Genomic DNA, 17,282 nt, shown 5'->3' with positions numbered 1-17,282 from the left:
CAACCATCCATCCATCCATCCATCCATTATCCAACCCGCTATATCCTAACTACAGGGTCACGAGGGTCTGCTGGAGCCAATCCCAGCCAACACTGGGCGCAAGGCAGGAAACAAACCCCGGGCAGGGCGCCAGCCCACCGCAGGGCACACACACACACACACACTAAGCACACACTAGGGACAATTTAGAATTGCCAATGCACCAAACCTGCATGTCTTTGGACTGTGGGAGGAATCCAGAGCACACGGAGGAAACCCACACAGACACGGGGAGAACATGCAAACTCCACGCAGGGAGAACCCAGGAAGCGAACCCGGGTCTCCTAACTGAAAGGCAGCACCCACTGCGCCATACCTGACAACCATCTTGCACATATTCGTCATTTTTTTAAAACTGTTATTATCTGGTGGTGCCCCAGGTCCCATACCCTCCATTGAAAAGCGCCAGTGAAGACAACAGTGTTGTGCAAGTTCCCACCTCACAAGAACTCACTCAAAGTTCAGTACACACAGATTAAAATGAATAAATTCATGTTCATACTTCACCATTTCAATTGTGAACTCATTCATGTTCGGTTCATATTGTATTTTTTAAGGAGTGAAAAGAAATGACCCACGGGTTTACTTTTTCCAATTTTGCATGCCTTATATTAGGCTTTTACAGTGTTCTTGAGTAAAATACAATAATTATGAAGACTTTTTTTTTAATTTAAATACACTTTATTGAGTTATACACAGCAACAAACACGTATAACCATATATGCTAATATCCTCCCGGTCAAAAAAGAAATCAAATAGATGCAAATAAACATATAAATTACCACTCTCTTTCCAACTGTGTGACACAAGCATGTAGGTGAACTAACTTATTACGCTGCCAGTCAAAATTCCTGTCACATATTGCATGTCCAAAGGTGGAAAATATAAAGTGGTCTCACGAAGTACAGCATTTTCTTAAATACGAAAGCAGAGCTTCACCGCGTGCTCGTGTCAGCAGAGGGGTGCAGCTTAAGCCCAAGCAGGCAGACACAGACGGTGCCTATTTGATTTTACGTTTTTTTTTTCTGAATACAAAAAAAATGGCAAAACATTTGTCCAAAATAAATATTCGTAAAAACAGTCTGGATGGGACAAAGGCATGAACCAGCTTTTCAGCATCAGAGGTAGAGACGGAGTTTGGCTATGTTTCGGAGATGAAGGAATGCAATTTTACAAAGGTGATGGACATGTGTATCAAATGACAGATGGGAGTCTAAACCCAGATTAGTAAACAGAAGGGAAGAGGGTAATGGTACGGTCAGAAAAGGAAATACAATTTACAGAGGAACGAAGTTGAGGGGGGGGGGGGGGGGGGTGCCAATTAAAAGAGCTTCAGTTTTGGTGCTCTTGAGCTTGAGGAAGTTCCTGGACATCAAGGCCTCAATCTCATCCAAGTAAGAGGAAAGTCGAATCCAGTCTACATACCTCACAGACCCATGATATTTTATATGGTCTACCATAAGGATCTATTCTGGGTCCACTGCTCTTTTTGATCTCCATGCTTCCATTAGGTCATATTATCACAAAACACAAGGTGAGCTACCACAGCTATGCAAATGACATACAGCTTTACTTATTCATAGCACCTGATGACCCTGACACTCTTGACTCTCTGCTCCAATGTCTTAGCAGTGTTTACGAATGTATGATCAGTAATTTTCTCAAACAAAATAAGGAGAAAATAGAAATCTTAGTGATTGGCAAAAATGGACACAGTAAGCGTATTAGAAATAAACTTGATTCTTTAGGTTTAAAAGTCAAGTCGGAGGTAAACAATTTAGAGGTAACTATTGACACTGACCTGAATTTTAAATCACCTATTAATCAGATTACTAGGACAGCATTTTTTCACTTAAGGAATACAGCTAAAGATAAGCCTTTTATAACTTTACAAGACGCTGAAAAATGAGTTTACGCTTTTGTTTTTGGTCGACTAGATTACTGTAATGCACTCCTCTCAGGACAACCTAAAAAAGACATTAATTGGTTACAGTTAGTGCAAAATGCAGCCACTAGAATCTTAACTAGAAAGAGAATATCTTAGCACATCACACCAGTCTTAGCATCGTTACATTGGTTACCCGTGTTGTTTAGAATTGACTTTAAAATACTGCTAATGGTTTACAAAGCCTAAAATAATCTCGCCCCATCCTATATTTTGGAATGTCTGTCACCTTACATTCCCAGTCATAACCTCATATTTTCAAATGAAGGTCTGTTTGGAATTCAGAGAGCCAACCTGAAAAGAAGTGGCACGGTGGCTTTTTGCTGTCATGCACCTAAAATTTGGAATACAACGGATATTTGCCAGGCTAATCCTGTAGAACTTGAAAAACTGCTAAAAACCCATTATTTTAAAATGCTTTTTTCGTAGCTACGTTTTAGTTTTATCCCTATTAGTCTATACGGGCATTGAATTATCATTTTTTCTGGATTCTGCAATTCCCTACTAATCTCTACTATTCTCTGCTGTCCTTTCTGGTTCTTCTGTGGTGCGTCACCACCACCTGATCAAGGTAACACGCTGCCCCCTTTGTGTGTATGGATTGAATGACAGGTGTCCCAGATGTCCACATGACCATCATCGTCTAATTTCTTCCATGTGAAGCCTATAAACCATGAGGCCTGATATAGTCCATCTATGTTAGATAGAATGCCCAGTGAGGGCTGGGTGGTCTTTTGGCCTTGGAACCCCTGCAGATTTTTGTTTTTTTGTTTTGTTTGTTTTTTCTGTCCTCCTGGCCATCTGACTTTACCTTTTTCCTTGTTACATACTGTATAATATTAATTGCCTATCTTGTTTCGTTTGTTGTATATGAACTTCCTTTTTATGTCATCTTATAAAGCACTTTGAGCTACATTGTTTTCATGAAAATGTGCTACAGAAATAAATGTTGTTGTTGTTGAATGGCCCACTGTTGTGCAGATTGTTCCAATGTTCTATAAAAAAGTGTTACTCTTTGAATATCCAAAGGTCAGAGGGAGTCACAGAGAACTTGTAAAGACCAACCCAAGAAGACCTGAAGGTGGAATTGCAAAAGCCCTGAATTAAGGGTATGAATACTTTTATGAATGAAGGATATCCATTTTTTGATTTGTAATAAATTTGCAGACCCTTTTACTTTGTCACTTTGTCATTATGGATTATGGAGTGTAAACTGATGGGCAAAATGACAGATTTATCCATTTAAAATTAAACCAGCAGCACATTAAAGTATACAGAAAGTAAAAGGGTCTGAATACACACTGAATCCCCTATATGCACCACCTCCTCCTCCTAGGAGGTCCCAGGAGGCACCCAGGGTTAGTTACTGTATTAAGAGAGGATGACAATGACATTTAGTGCAATGGAAAGAGAGGTTTTACAAATGACAGGTGACTACTCTTTGGCTATCTTGGTTATCCGAACATCACATTGCAGATGATTTTTAAAAGCCCAGGGGCCACCAGCTAAGTTTTACCTCCGATTCCCATGACCCTAATTTGTCCTTTGGCTTCCCCCTTTCAGATGTGTTCCCTTCCCCGTTTTATTAAGAAGCCCGTTCAGACGTTCCTATTGCCTCGACTCCTGACACCCCATCTGTGTCTCCCTTTGACCTGTGAAAATTCAATAAAGTAATACATTTCTTCAAGTAGGCATAACAGATTTTTCATGTGATACTCAGATTATAGTATGGCAGCCTCATGTGAAACATTACGCCACAACAATCACCCTAAGGCCCTTAACCTTCTTCATGCCATTTTGGTGATGGCCCGCATTGCTGGGGAGTGCATTGCTAAGCACAGAGGCAGAGAAACACAACACAAGGAGCAATGAGGCCGACTTGCTGTGACCTCCATGCGTCAGGGGCCTGCCAGAATGCACTTCCCGGGACCGGTGCCTTCATGTGTCATATCTGGGTGTTTTGTGCTCCGGGCTACAACTGTCCACACTGCACCTGCAGAGTCGAGCCGTTGGGAGGCCATTCATCTGAGCCTTTAAGCCATTCTTTTGTTTTGGTGCACTCACCTCCTCCGCTCTCCACCCTACTATTGTTCTTTGTCCAAGGCTAGGAGATGCAGAAGTGATCAAACTAGTCAATGAGAACTTCAAAGTTACTTTATATAAACAAAAAAAAAAAGTAAAAGAGGGATCCGAGTGGATAATGGCCAAGGGAAATCTACATTTAAAAATAAAGGCAGAGTGAAGAAGGGACACAGGTCTGTAAAGTTAAGTTGAGGACATACAGTAAGTAGAGACGAGCCAAATGAAACTCCAACATTACAAACGTCTGGTCCCGACATCAACAATTAGAACAATTTTCGGCCCATCTCTCACTTACCTTTTCAGTTCTCGAGCATGTTGTGGCCTAAACAAACTCAATTAGAAATGGGAAAAACATATCGTGCAGTGCTAGCAATCGCTTAGCCGACCCACTCGTGAACCAACGACGGCAATCTGTGACCCACTGACTGCAACCCAGGTCAAGAACCAGAGGTTGAGCAACACTGACTTAGGTGACCCAATGTGACCCACTCGTTATTCAATGATGGTAACCCATGACATCAGCGGGACAACCCAGTGGTTGAGATACACCACTCTTTACGGACTCGAAGATTAAAATCGATGATTGGTTTGTGTTACTCAGTACCAGCAGTTAAAGAATGCATACTAGTGACCCACAGAGCCAACATGACCTGTACACTTTGTGACCGATGAATGTGTAGCCGACCATTTCCTTTTTTGCCCTCTACATTGTGTGTCATGTGGGTTGAAAGAAAAGGCACACAGCAGTCGGGTGGATCCAGTTCTTTATTTACATCCATGCTCACAGTGCATCTCCATTTACATTTACATTTATTTTCTTGGTAGATGCTTTTATCCAAAGTGGCTTACAAAAGAGGTAAACATAATCGGGTAACATTAGGTGAGAGCCCATTTGTTCAGCAAGTGGAGTAGGACAGGTAACAAAAGTTTATTGTCACAAGTGAAGAGACGTAGTAACTATTAATATACATTCAAGTCAAGTCAAGTTGGGAAGCATGAACTGGTACAGTGCGTTGCCGCACCCACTACACGGCGAAACAACTCTGGATCCTGGTTTGCAACCCCCCAGGCGGACATGCAGTCCAGTCCCGTCCTCCGGAAATGACCCTCTATCTGCCGCAGCCAGGTGTTACGTGGGCGATCCCTTGGTCTGGTCCAGCCACTTGGGTCCCCAACAATGAGGATCTTACGAGCTGAATCACCCTCGGGGAAACGCGCCACATGGCTGTAGTGCCGTAACTGACGCTCCCTCACAATGCAGGTAGTGTACCTCATTCGGGACTCCATGAGCAACCACTCATTCGACACAAAGTCAAACCAACGGTACCCAACGATTTTCCGGATAGACACAGTACCAAAGGAGTCCAGTCTTCGTCTCAGGTCACTGGATAGCGTCCATGTCTCACAACCATATAACAAGACAGGAAGCACCAGGACCTTCGTCCTTTTGCATAGATATTGGGAGCGCCACACACCCCTTTCCAGCGACCTCATGACCCCCCCATGCTCTCCCAATCCGTCTACTGACTTCAGAGGAAGAGTCACCAGTGACATGAATGTCACTGCCAAGGTAAGTAAACCTCTCGATGAGGTTGACACTCTCACCGCAGACGGACACACTGCTGATGTTTGTGCCCAAGAGGTCATTAAAGGCCTGGCTCTTGGTTTTTTATCAGGACACTCGCAAGCCCAGACACTCAGACTCTTCACTCAGTGTCTCGAACGCCTTGATCAGAGCCTCCATTGACTCCGCGAAGATCACAGCATCGTCAGCAAAGTCAAGATCCGTGAACCTTTCTTCACCAACAGATGCCCCACATTAAATATACATTACCAGATTAAAAATTCGGATGTGAGTGTCAGTAGGCTTTGTTCCCTAGGAACCAAGTTACCCGAACTATTCAATAACATTTCAGTAATTATTTACCACTCTGATTTTTGTGATCAGAAAATAGGTCATTACGCTAGCAATTAATGAGAAGAATTCACACAAGAATGGCAGATTTACGGTATTTGAGGGTTCCACTAGAGCGTCTCTTTCTCTTGCACGATTCGACTCAAAAACTAATCAGCACATCATCATCTCATAACTGGCTTAAGTCTCGAGTTTGATATTTCTCCATCCAGACCGTCCTCAAGAAATGGTGACACACACCCATCATCGAAAAATCGACGTTTTCTGTATCAGGGGACCCTAAAACATCGAGATCCATCTACATTTTTGATGAATCTAAAGCATTCGCTCGTCCCCCATAGATGATAAGTTATGGTGAGGGAGGGCGCAAAGCAAAAATCGATAAAACAATTAAACTTAATATAAAATATCACGGGGGTCTGCTGGAGACAATTCCAGCCAACACAGGGCACAAGGCAGGAACCAATCCCGGGCAGGGTGCCAACCCACTGCAGGACACACACAAACACCAAGCACACACTAGGGCCAATTTAGAATTGCCAATCCACCTAACCTGCATGTCTTTGGACTGTGGGAGGAAACCCACGCAGACACGGGGAGAACATGCAAACTCCACGCAGGGAGGACCCGGGAAGCGAACCCAGGTCCCCAGGTCTCCCAACTGCGAGGCAGCAGCGCTACCCACTGCGCCACCGTGCCACCCTCAAAAATTTACAACGATAACAAAATGCCTTAAATGAGCAAAAAAAAAAAAAGACATGTAATCCATTTCTCTCGTTCTCTCTTTTACTTGCACCAAAATTTTAAAAATCTAAATAAAATACATCATATTCAGATTAACACTATATTAAAATCACAGAAAACTGAGGCTATGTGATGTCGACGTGCCACAGACGCCAAGACGCCGTGAAGCAAAATCCATGTGTGCGGACCTTCCAAATGCTGTAATGACTTTAAATGTAAAATGTGTAAACTGCACATGTATGAAAGAAACTACAACAGAGAGTAAGGTTATGTTTTTCATATAAAAATAAAAGTTAAGATACTCTAAGTAAATCAAAATTATAAAGAACTGAGAGAGAGAGAGAGCTTAGAAAGCACGTCTTACCCCTTCAGCGTTCACACCGCGTCTGTCGCCCTCACTGGAGGAGCAGACACACACACACACAGTGCTGGGGTGCAACACCAATTTAGCGCCCCACAGCAACATGGGGATGAGCAATAGAACTTCACTGGATCAATACAGACTGCTGATTTACAGAAAGTAATAAGTAAATAATAATAATTCATTACATTTATATAGCACTTTTCTCAGTACTCAAAGCGCTATCCACACAGGGAGGAACCGAGAAGCAAACCCACAATCTTCCACAGTCTCCTTACTGCAAAGCAGCAGCACTACCACTGCGCCACCTGTGAGGATAGTAAAGTAAAGTAAATACAGTATAGATACAGGGTGAGCCAAAAAGAAGTACCACATATCAAACGTTAATTCTACAAAAACACTACAAGATAAAATAAATTTCGTTACGGCACAAGAAATGGTATACAAAATAGATTATTTTCAGTGTTTTTAAAAAATTATGTCTTCAAAGTGGTAGCCATCATTAGCGATTCACTCTTCGAGAGGATTTCTGAACACTCGCATGACTCGTTCGGCCATTTCAAGGGGAATACTGGCGATTTTGTGGCGAATAGCATCCTTGAGGGCTTCCAGGTTTTGAGGTTAGTGTATGTATATCTTTGACTTGAGATAAGCCCCACACAGAGCGAGATCAGGCGAATGTGAAGACCACCCGATATCGCCGTACAGTGAGATCAGCTTCCCCAGAAACATCTCCTGCAAAACGTGCATGGATCTTCGCGCTGTATGCGCTGTCACTCCATCCTGTTGAAACCAGGCAACCACCACATCCAATTTCTTCCAGTTGGGGCCACAAAAAGTTCTCTAGCATTTCAATGTAACGTTCTGAAGTGATTGTGACCGTTGCTCCCCAATCCTCAAAAATGTAAGGGCAAATTCTGCAACGGCGTACCAAACTGTAACACGCTCACTGTGCAGGGGTCCCTGATGAAGTTCACGAGGGTTGGTTTCAGCCCAATAGCAAAAGTTTTGCTTATTTAAGCAATCATTCAAATGGAAATGTACCTCGTCGCTGACGTCACATGACGATGGCATCTCGATGAGCGGTTTGCTGAATGTTCGCGCACGCAACTCTCTACGGCTCTCCCAGTCTCTCTCAATGAGTTCCTGCACTGCCATCATTTTGTATGGATGGAAATTAAGGGCCTCATGCAAAATCAAAGACGTGTTGGAAATGCCTAAGGCAGAAGTGTGCTGAACGTGTAGGAGACTGCAAAATTGATGCTCTTACAGCTTGGGTGTGTTCAGGCGTTCATACACTCCGAGGATGGCCTGGAGATTTTCTATTCAGTGTTGCACCCGTCTGTCTAAATTTAGCTACCCACTGAAGAACTGTTTTCTGATTTGGGACATCACTGTTAGGAGGAATGCTGAAGTGCATTCGGAAGGTACGTTACATAGTGATGATGGATTCGTTGTTTTTGAAGAACGCTTCGACAGCGAAAGCACTGTTCGCACCAGACCAAGGCATGTTGATGACTGAAAACTACAAGGGATCAGCCTATCAAAGGACCCCTCCGACCCAAACAACCCACTTGGCTGCCTCTACCTTGCGCTATGACCTTGAGAAATGTGGGTCTTCATTTTGGCTCGCCCTGTACACATAACAACATAAATATATGGTGTTTTTAAACACTTGCGGCCAAATGACAGGTCCAAAATGGAGCAGCAAGTTGGAACATTACTGTTGCCCCGTGAAACCCAACAGACAGATAACCAAGACACACGTGTAAAAGCACTCAGTATAATATTTAATATTTTCTTCAAATAAAGTGCACAAAGCACCACACACTCCAATAACAATACAATAATCAAAAATCACAATAATCCTCCACTCCCAGCAGCTTTGTCACCCAACCTCCCAACTCCGGCTCCCTTTCTGGGTCTCCAACAGTCCTTTTTATATTCCTTGACCCGGAAGTGCTCCTTCTCTTTTTCCGGGTCAAATGCCACATCATCAGTCCTCAAATATCCCAGAAGTACTGTGGGCTTCTGTCCTTGTGACTCCGAAGTACTTCTGGGTTGTATGAAAAATAAGAGTCCCCAGGTCCTTCAGGAGCTCCCTCTGGCGGTACCCACGGCACCCAACAGGGCTGCAAAAATGGACTCCACGTCCCATGGTGCCCTGTGGGAAACCGGGGTACATTTACCGTCCAGGGGAGCTGCCATCTAGCGTCCTGGGGGAGGCAGTATCCTGGAAAGGCTGCCCTTCTCCATTCCTCCCTTCCTGGGACATCCCAACCAGATTGAGCTGCCGGCTATGACACTGGATACAGAATAGGCCATAAAGACCCAGAATGCCAGATTAAGGTTTGGAGGTTGGGGGTGTACTCAGTGATGAATATTCATGAGGGATACTTCAAGTCAGCTTAGTCACAATACCTTACATGACACATGGACTGTGGAAGGCATCTGCAGTATGGTGGGTCTATGGGGGATATGTGTGGGGGTGCTTCCTAAAGATCGTTACAAGAAAAAACACCAGTAGTGAAATTCAGTAAAAATATGAAGATTCTTCAAAGGTAATTATTTAATTCATCAGTCAGATATTTTCTAACCTGCTTAGTCCTCAACAGGGTCGCAGTGGTCTGCTGGAGCCTATCCTGACTAACATAGGACAGGAACAAACCCTGAACATGGCACCAGTGCATCGCAGAGAAAATACACACCCTTCAACCACCCATTAGGGCCAATTTAGGAAACGCCAATTCACTTAACCTGCATGTGTGGCATAACAGGTCAGAAAATGGTGGGCGATTTTTAATAAATTAATAGTTGGCTGGCCTGATCTCTGTGGGTGTGCGCGCTCACTCAGCTGCAGGGGAGTTGGTGGAGTAATTAGGGAGAGATAAGCCTGCATGTGAAGGTGTGGTCTATTTAAATTGCTTCATATCCTGAATGCAAAACTCATTCAAAATTGAATTTTAAATTGCTACACATCATGACTCTATATTAATATTAAAATCCTAAAATTATAACATCCTTATAAAATATTTTAAAATAAATGTCTACTAACAAAAAAAAAGTAAACGTTGCATGCACTTTGAAAAAAAAAGTGCTTCCCTTACCAAATGGCATATAACAGAGACATAGGCATTGCATTTGTCATTCCAACGGATGGCGCATCACAGACATTAACACTGCTTTTATGAATCCTATACCAAATGGCATATTACAGAGACATATGCATTGCATTTATTATTCCAACAGATGGCACATCACAGACATTAACACTAATTTTATGAATCCTATACCAAATGCATATAACAGAGACATATGCATTGCATTTGTCATTCCAACAGATGACACATCACAAATTTTAACATTGCTTTTGCGAATCCCATACCAAACTGCATATAACAGAAACATATGCATTGCATTTTTCAATCCAACATATGGTGCATCACAGACATTAAAACTACTTTTATAAATACCATACTAAGTGGCATATATCACAGTTTGTATTGCATGGCACACTGCAGAGGTTAATGTTTATGATTTAGATTTCAACCTGTCTTAGATGGGTAGCACAGCTAGTTACTAGGAATTCATTAATAAAGTAGGGAAAGCGGCATAGAGTGGCAGGCATGCATGTAGAATAGGCAATAAAGGCAGAATGCGATATTGGGGTTTGGGAGGTGGAGGTGTACACAGTGATATTCATTCATGAGGGATTCTTCAGTTCTAATTATTATCAGACCACATTACACAAAATATGTGAAATATGACCTGATACTACAATAAAAGGTATAAGCAGATGAAGCTTACTAAATAGAGAAAAGAAAGAAAGAAAGAAAGAAAGAAAGAAAGAAAGAAAGAAAGAAAGAAAGAAAGAAAGAAAGAAAGAAAGAAAGAAAGAAAGAAAGAAAGAAAGAAAGAAAGAAAGAAAGAAAGAAAAAGAATCGCTAGTGGAGTCTTGGTCACAGTCCCAGAATAGCATGCTGGAAGTATAGTCGGAGAGCCAATGGGCTATAACATACTTTTGTTTATCATGGCACTAGGAAGTAAAGGAAGGACACATGTCTATTAGGAATTTGAAGCCTGTAATGTTATCTTAACCATGTAAGTACAGAAAAGTAAAATATGCAAGACTGCAGAGGAGTGGATCAGGGAGGTAAAAGTCCTGAAAAATATATGAAAACTATAGAAGATTGGAGAGGCTAAAGATAAAGGCCAACAATACAAGTGTGTTGAGGAGATGGGAGTAATGTGGCATATGTGTGTGAAATAAACAAAGAGTGAGAGCCCAGAATGTCATATCAAGGAGTAAAGGTGAAGAGCAAATGGGCTATTGAACAGTGCATAAATATGAGTGCAAGGACATAAAGTGGGAGGTCTGTAAATTTTAAAAGTTAGGAATTCATTGATGAGGATGTGAGGTGGGAACAGAAAGAGTCACACACATGCCCATAGGGGGCACCATCAAGGCACTGATAAGGTAAGCACTACCACTCAGGTGTCCCTTATAATCTCTAAGTCTCTCCCTCTGCTGTTCCTAAAGACTGCACCCAGAAGATGCCTGACCACACCCCCTGGCCTCCTAAGCCCCACCCTTTCCAGGCTCAGAGGCATATAAGCATAAAAGAATATGGCAGAGAGAGAGAGAGAGAGAGAGAGAGAGAGAGAGATAGATGGAGAGAGGCTACTGAATCCTTTCCAACTTAAGAGCAATCTTTGATTGTTAGTGGCTGATATTTTGTTTTGTACCACTTTTTTGTACCATTTTTTTTTATTTAAATAGGGCTTACTGGCTTAATACCGCAAAATGTTGAACCCGTTTTAATTCTTCCTTTTTACAAATGGGATGTGCATATACTGGAATATAGAAAGGGCAATGATGGAGCAGAGTGCCATACCAAGAGTAAAGTAAGAGAAGATGTAGGAGCTCAAGGGTTTAAATATCAAGAAATCTCTCTATTATAATAAAAAAAACTCCCATGAGAGACACTTTAATGTCCCGCGAGACAAAGCAGTGAGACAAAAAGACAGCTGCTGAACACGCAGCTCCGCAGCAGCAAGCCAGCAGCTGATCCGTCTGCATCTCCTTAGCGTGCGTTTAGCCCCTCCCCCTTCACAACGCAAGTGGCAGAGGCTCGAAGCGCACGGTTGGGCAAATGAAGCAAGCAGGGGGCTTTGCCCCCTAGTCATTAAATAAAGAAGAAAGTGGGTACAGAGAGGTACAGTATGTGCATATAAAGGAGATGGAGAGAGTGTGTGGTGAGGACCTAGAATATCATATCCGGTACAAAGACAGAGGGGAAGGAAGCTATGCAGTGGCACGTGATTGTGAAGGTTGTATTGGGAGTTTCCTCCAAGGCAAAAATGGGTGTGGCCTCCAAAAACAACTAGGGAGCTAGTGAGAAACTTACCTGGTCTGCCCAGCAGAAGCTCACCTGACCTTAACCAGGCTCCTAAGGCAACCTGCTGGATCCAACAATAGCAGGCTCAGAAATGAGGAGCTGGCAAAATAACCATAATAGAGAATAAGTTGGGAGCATGTGCTGATAGCATATTGCCATACCCATCATACAACAAACCACCTGGATTGGATCCCGAGTGCAGCAGGTGACACCTCAGTACCAAACTGGAACAGTGTGAGGATGTTTTTACAGTGGCTGGAGTGCCAATCCTGCCACCAGCCCCCAAGTTTTCTCTTTAAGTTGGAGGACCTGCTGGATGCAGATTAATGTCATACCCAGGGCAAAGCAAATGCAGGTTAAGGGCCTTGCTCAAGAGCCCAACAGAAGTAGAGTCACTTCTGATGTTTATAGGAATTGAATTGGCAACCTTATGATTGCCAGCACAGATCCCTAGCCTCAGAACCAGCACTCATAACCATAAATACTTCAAAAATAAAATAAAAGCCCTACAAGAGGAAGGATAACCATAAACCCTCCACTTCTATTAAAAGGGTCGATGCAGAATCTTTATAAATGGAAGATGTAATAACATGAATATTAAAATATGAAGAAAAGGCATAAAAGAACAAAAATTAGACACAACAGAGTTGCCTAAAAGGCCAAACAAAGTACCAATACTCAAATCAAAAACTGAAATCCTTAAAACAGTACCAAAAATTTAAAAAAAACCCCACAAAAAATCCAACATCATGAAACACAATAGTTACACAATCCACTATAGATGAATGATCTCCAGCTCCTCACCCTTCTCAGCTCACTTAAATAGCCAGAGGGAGGGGCCAGGAATGGTGACATTGGGTGGCCCCGCCTCCTAGGGCTCCACCCACTTTTAAGGAGTATGCTATTGCAAAATTACCTATGAAATCAACAGAAACACAAAGGCATGAAAATAATAATTCAAAGTTAATAAAAACATTAAACACATATAACTTCAACTCAGTACATGACAGGGTTAATTTTTTTTTTTTTTCCCAATTTGGGCCTAAACTCAATATTTTTTCCAAACAACCCAGTTTTCTGAAAAGCAAAAGAGCAATGGTTTCACACAAAAAACAACATTTATTTATGACAAATGTCCCTGTGTTTTATGTTCCATGAGCCTCTACACTATGTGAATTCACATACCTATTAAACAGCAGAGTCCTGCAAGGTATGCCACATTACACTGCTTGCAGTATGTGGTACACTGGTGCCGCTGTTTTATAATTAACTTATAACTTAGTTGCTTCAGCTCTGTTCAGGGACGGATCTACCATCAGGGCATTCTGGGTGTGCAGCATGGGTCCTGTGACAGAAGTCCTGGCTACCAAAAAATGAAATAATCAAGTATCCATGTGGCACAATGCCAGAGGGGAAACCTAACCTTTGTGAATTTCCCCTTGGGATTAATAAAGTATCTATCTATCTATCTATCTATCTATCTATCTATCTATCTATCTATCTATCTATCTATCTATCTATCTATCTATCTATCTATCTATCTATCTATCTATCTATCTATCTATCTATCTAAGGGGGGAATGAAGCGATCGAGTCTCATTCTAAAATCAAAAGTGGTAAATACCTCACTGCACTAAATAACACAGTGTCCACGCTCTGTATTGTTAAAAGTATGATCAACTTTCTGTTAAGAAGCTAAGTCAGCCAGGAGCTTGTGGGGTCTCAATCTGCCCTTGTGTCCAGTGCCCTTAGTTAGTAATAAGGGTGTGTCCTTTGTCCTTATTAGTCATAAGGTTGTGTTCTTATTTAGTCAATTGGGCATGTCCTTATTTATTCATAAGGGTGTGCCCTCCTTATTTAGTCATAGGGGTGTGTCCTTTGTCCTTAGGTAGGCATAAGGGAGTGTCCTCTGGTCTTATTTAGTCATAAGGGTGTGTCCTTATTTAGTCATAGGGGCGTGTCCTGTGTCCTAAATTAAGCACAAGGGCGTGTCCTGTGGTCTTATATAGTCACAGGGGTGTGTCCTCCTTATTTAGTCTTAAGGGTATGTCCTGTGTCCTTAGTTAGTCATAACAGCATGTCCAGTGTCCTTATTTTTCTTATTTGAAATGTGATTTGATTTTTTATTCTTGTCTTTGTCGTGTTGGGTGGTATTACTCCTTTGTTACCTTTGATATTGAAGTGACCAGAAAAAGTTCAGGGCTGTTGTTTTAACTACTCCAATGTTCAGATTGACTTTGACATGTGGTGAGTTATCTTGGCTGTAATCCATAGTAAAAGCACAGGATTTTTGATTATTGTTTGCTGATGGGCTTGGTGTATGAACACACGCTAAAATGATCCGTACTCTGAGCTAGAGCAACGACTTGTTAAGCAGCATCTATTTCATTAAATTCAATGCAAATGTATTGCTGAATAATTCTGGATAATGTTTAGTTAATTAGTAAAGGCTTCCTAATGGATATTTTTGTCGTGGACCAGTTTTTTATCCACGTTTCATGGATGGCTCAACAATATATTGATTGAAAGGTTTTATTGATTTGTGATTAATGAAGTTGATTTCAAAATTCTTTCTTTCTTTCTTTCTTTCTTTCTTTCTTTCTTTCTTTCTTTCTTTCTTTCTTTCTTTCTTTCTTTCTTTCTTTCTTTCTTTCTTTCTTTCTTCACTGCCTATAAATCCTGGTATCACACTTTAGTCCGACAGAGCAAACGAGACACTGCCCTGTAATGACTTCAAACCACAGGACCATCTTAGTCGCCTCTGTCAAAGGGAATGTTGTGAGCGCTCATAACTTTCTCCACATCCCCTTGGCCCACTGCAAAGTTTTGAAAGCATGGTGTAGTAAGAAGGAAGTGCACACACGGCTAAATTTAGAAATGCTGTTATTTTTGTACAATTCCTGCAGCCCTGAAAACCATTGTAAACTCTGAGTGAGGTGGTTCTGCCCAAAGCACATCCCTGCCAGCTATTTTTGGAAGTTTTGGTTTGCTCTTTTTATTTATTTTTTTTAGTAATCCTCATGGGCACACCTAAACAAACAAAGGCTGTCTCTAGTCTGGCTCTGTATGGGGTCTCTGTGGTCACAGAGGTGGATTTCAAAATTAAGAGGATTGTTGTTAAAGTCAGGATCAACTTCAAGGTCCCATTTAATGCAGGGGATTAGGGTTACAATATGTAAGAACTGAAGTTAAGAATAGAAATTGGGAATGTGGGATGACAGTTGGCAGGGTTTCAGCTACAATTAGATCAGTTCTCAGGGAATTCTCGTATATCAACCCTAATACCGGTGTCCTGAAATATATCTACCTTAGATTAGATGGGATTGACTTCTCAATGTCGTAACTCTTGATGAAGTGACCTCATTTGTCGGTGTAAACCAGCATTTCTCATTTCATTACCTCACATCACAATTTTTCAGAACACACAAGATCTAACCAGTAAGAAATCTGCTGATTTTGAAGCTCACACTCATGTCATTGGGCTCACTAACCATCTTGTTTTAACCTTTCATTCATCCTACGAAAGATTAGTTCTGTTAGAAATGCCATTGTGATTCGTTATGGGTCAGCGTACTCTCATGTAACCTAAGCTTAACACAAACACACACACGCATACATGCACCCACACTCACACACATGCATAGTCATAGGGGTGTATCCTGTGTTCTTATTTAATCATAAGGGTGTGTCTTTTGTCCTTATTTAGTCATAAGAACGTGTCCTGTGTCCTTAGTCAGTCATAAGGGTGTGTCCTTATTTAGTCAATAGGGCATGTCCTTATTAGTCATAAGGGTGTTTCCTTTGTTCTTATTTAATCATAAGGGTGTGTCCTGTGTCCTTATTTAGTCAATAGGGCGTGTCCTTATTTAGTCATAAGAATGTATCCTGTGTCCTTCTTAGTCATAAGGGTGTGTCCTTATTTAGTCAATAGGGTGTGTCCTGTGTCCTTAGTTAGTCACAAGGGTGTTTCCTTTGTTCTTATTTAATCATAAGGGTGTCCTGTATCCTTAGCTAGTCATAAGGGTGTGTCCTTTGTTGTTATTTAGTCATAATGATGTGTCCTGTGTCCTTAGCTAGTCATAAGGGTGTTTCCTTTGTCCTTATTTAGTCATAAGGGTGTGTCCTTTGTCCTTATTTAATCATAAGGGCGTGTCCAGCGTCCTTATTTAGTCAATTGGGTGTGTCCTTATTTAGTCATAAGAATGTATCCTGTGTCCTTCTTAGTCATAAGGGTGTGTCCTTATTTAGTCAATAGGGTGTGTCCTGTGTCCTTAGTTAGTCACAAGGGTGTTTCCTTTGTTCTTATTTAATCATAAGGGTGTCCTGTGTCCTTAGCTAGTCATAAGGGTATGTCCTTTGTTGTTATTTAGTCATAATGGTGTGTCCTGTGTCCTTAGCTAGTCATAAGGGTGTGTCCTTTGTTCTTATTTAGTCATAGTGGTGTGTCCTGTGTCCTTAGCTAGTCATAAGGCGGAGTGGTGGAGCAGGCGGAGTGGTGGCTCTGAGGTTAGGGATCTGCACTGACAATCGGAAGGTTGTCGGTTTGAATCCCATAAATACCAATAGGGACTCTGCTGTGTTGGGCCCTTAAGCAAGGCCCTTAACCTGCAATTGCTGAGTGCTTTGAGTACTGAGAAAAGCGCTATATAAATGCAAAAAATTATTATTATTATTATTATTATTATTATTATTATTATTATAAGGGTGTGTCCTTTGTTCTTATTTAGTCATAATGGTGTGTCCTGTGTCCTTCTTAGTCATAAGAGTGTGTCCTTATTTAGTCATAAGGGCATGTGT

Source organism: Erpetoichthys calabaricus, chromosome 3, assembly GCF_900747795.2.
Source record: "Erpetoichthys calabaricus chromosome 3, fErpCal1.3, whole genome shotgun sequence".
In the NCBI taxonomy this organism is placed as follows: domain Eukaryota; kingdom Metazoa; phylum Chordata; class Cladistia; order Polypteriformes; family Polypteridae; genus Erpetoichthys; species Erpetoichthys calabaricus.
Note: the sequence above shows the minus strand (reverse complement) of the source record.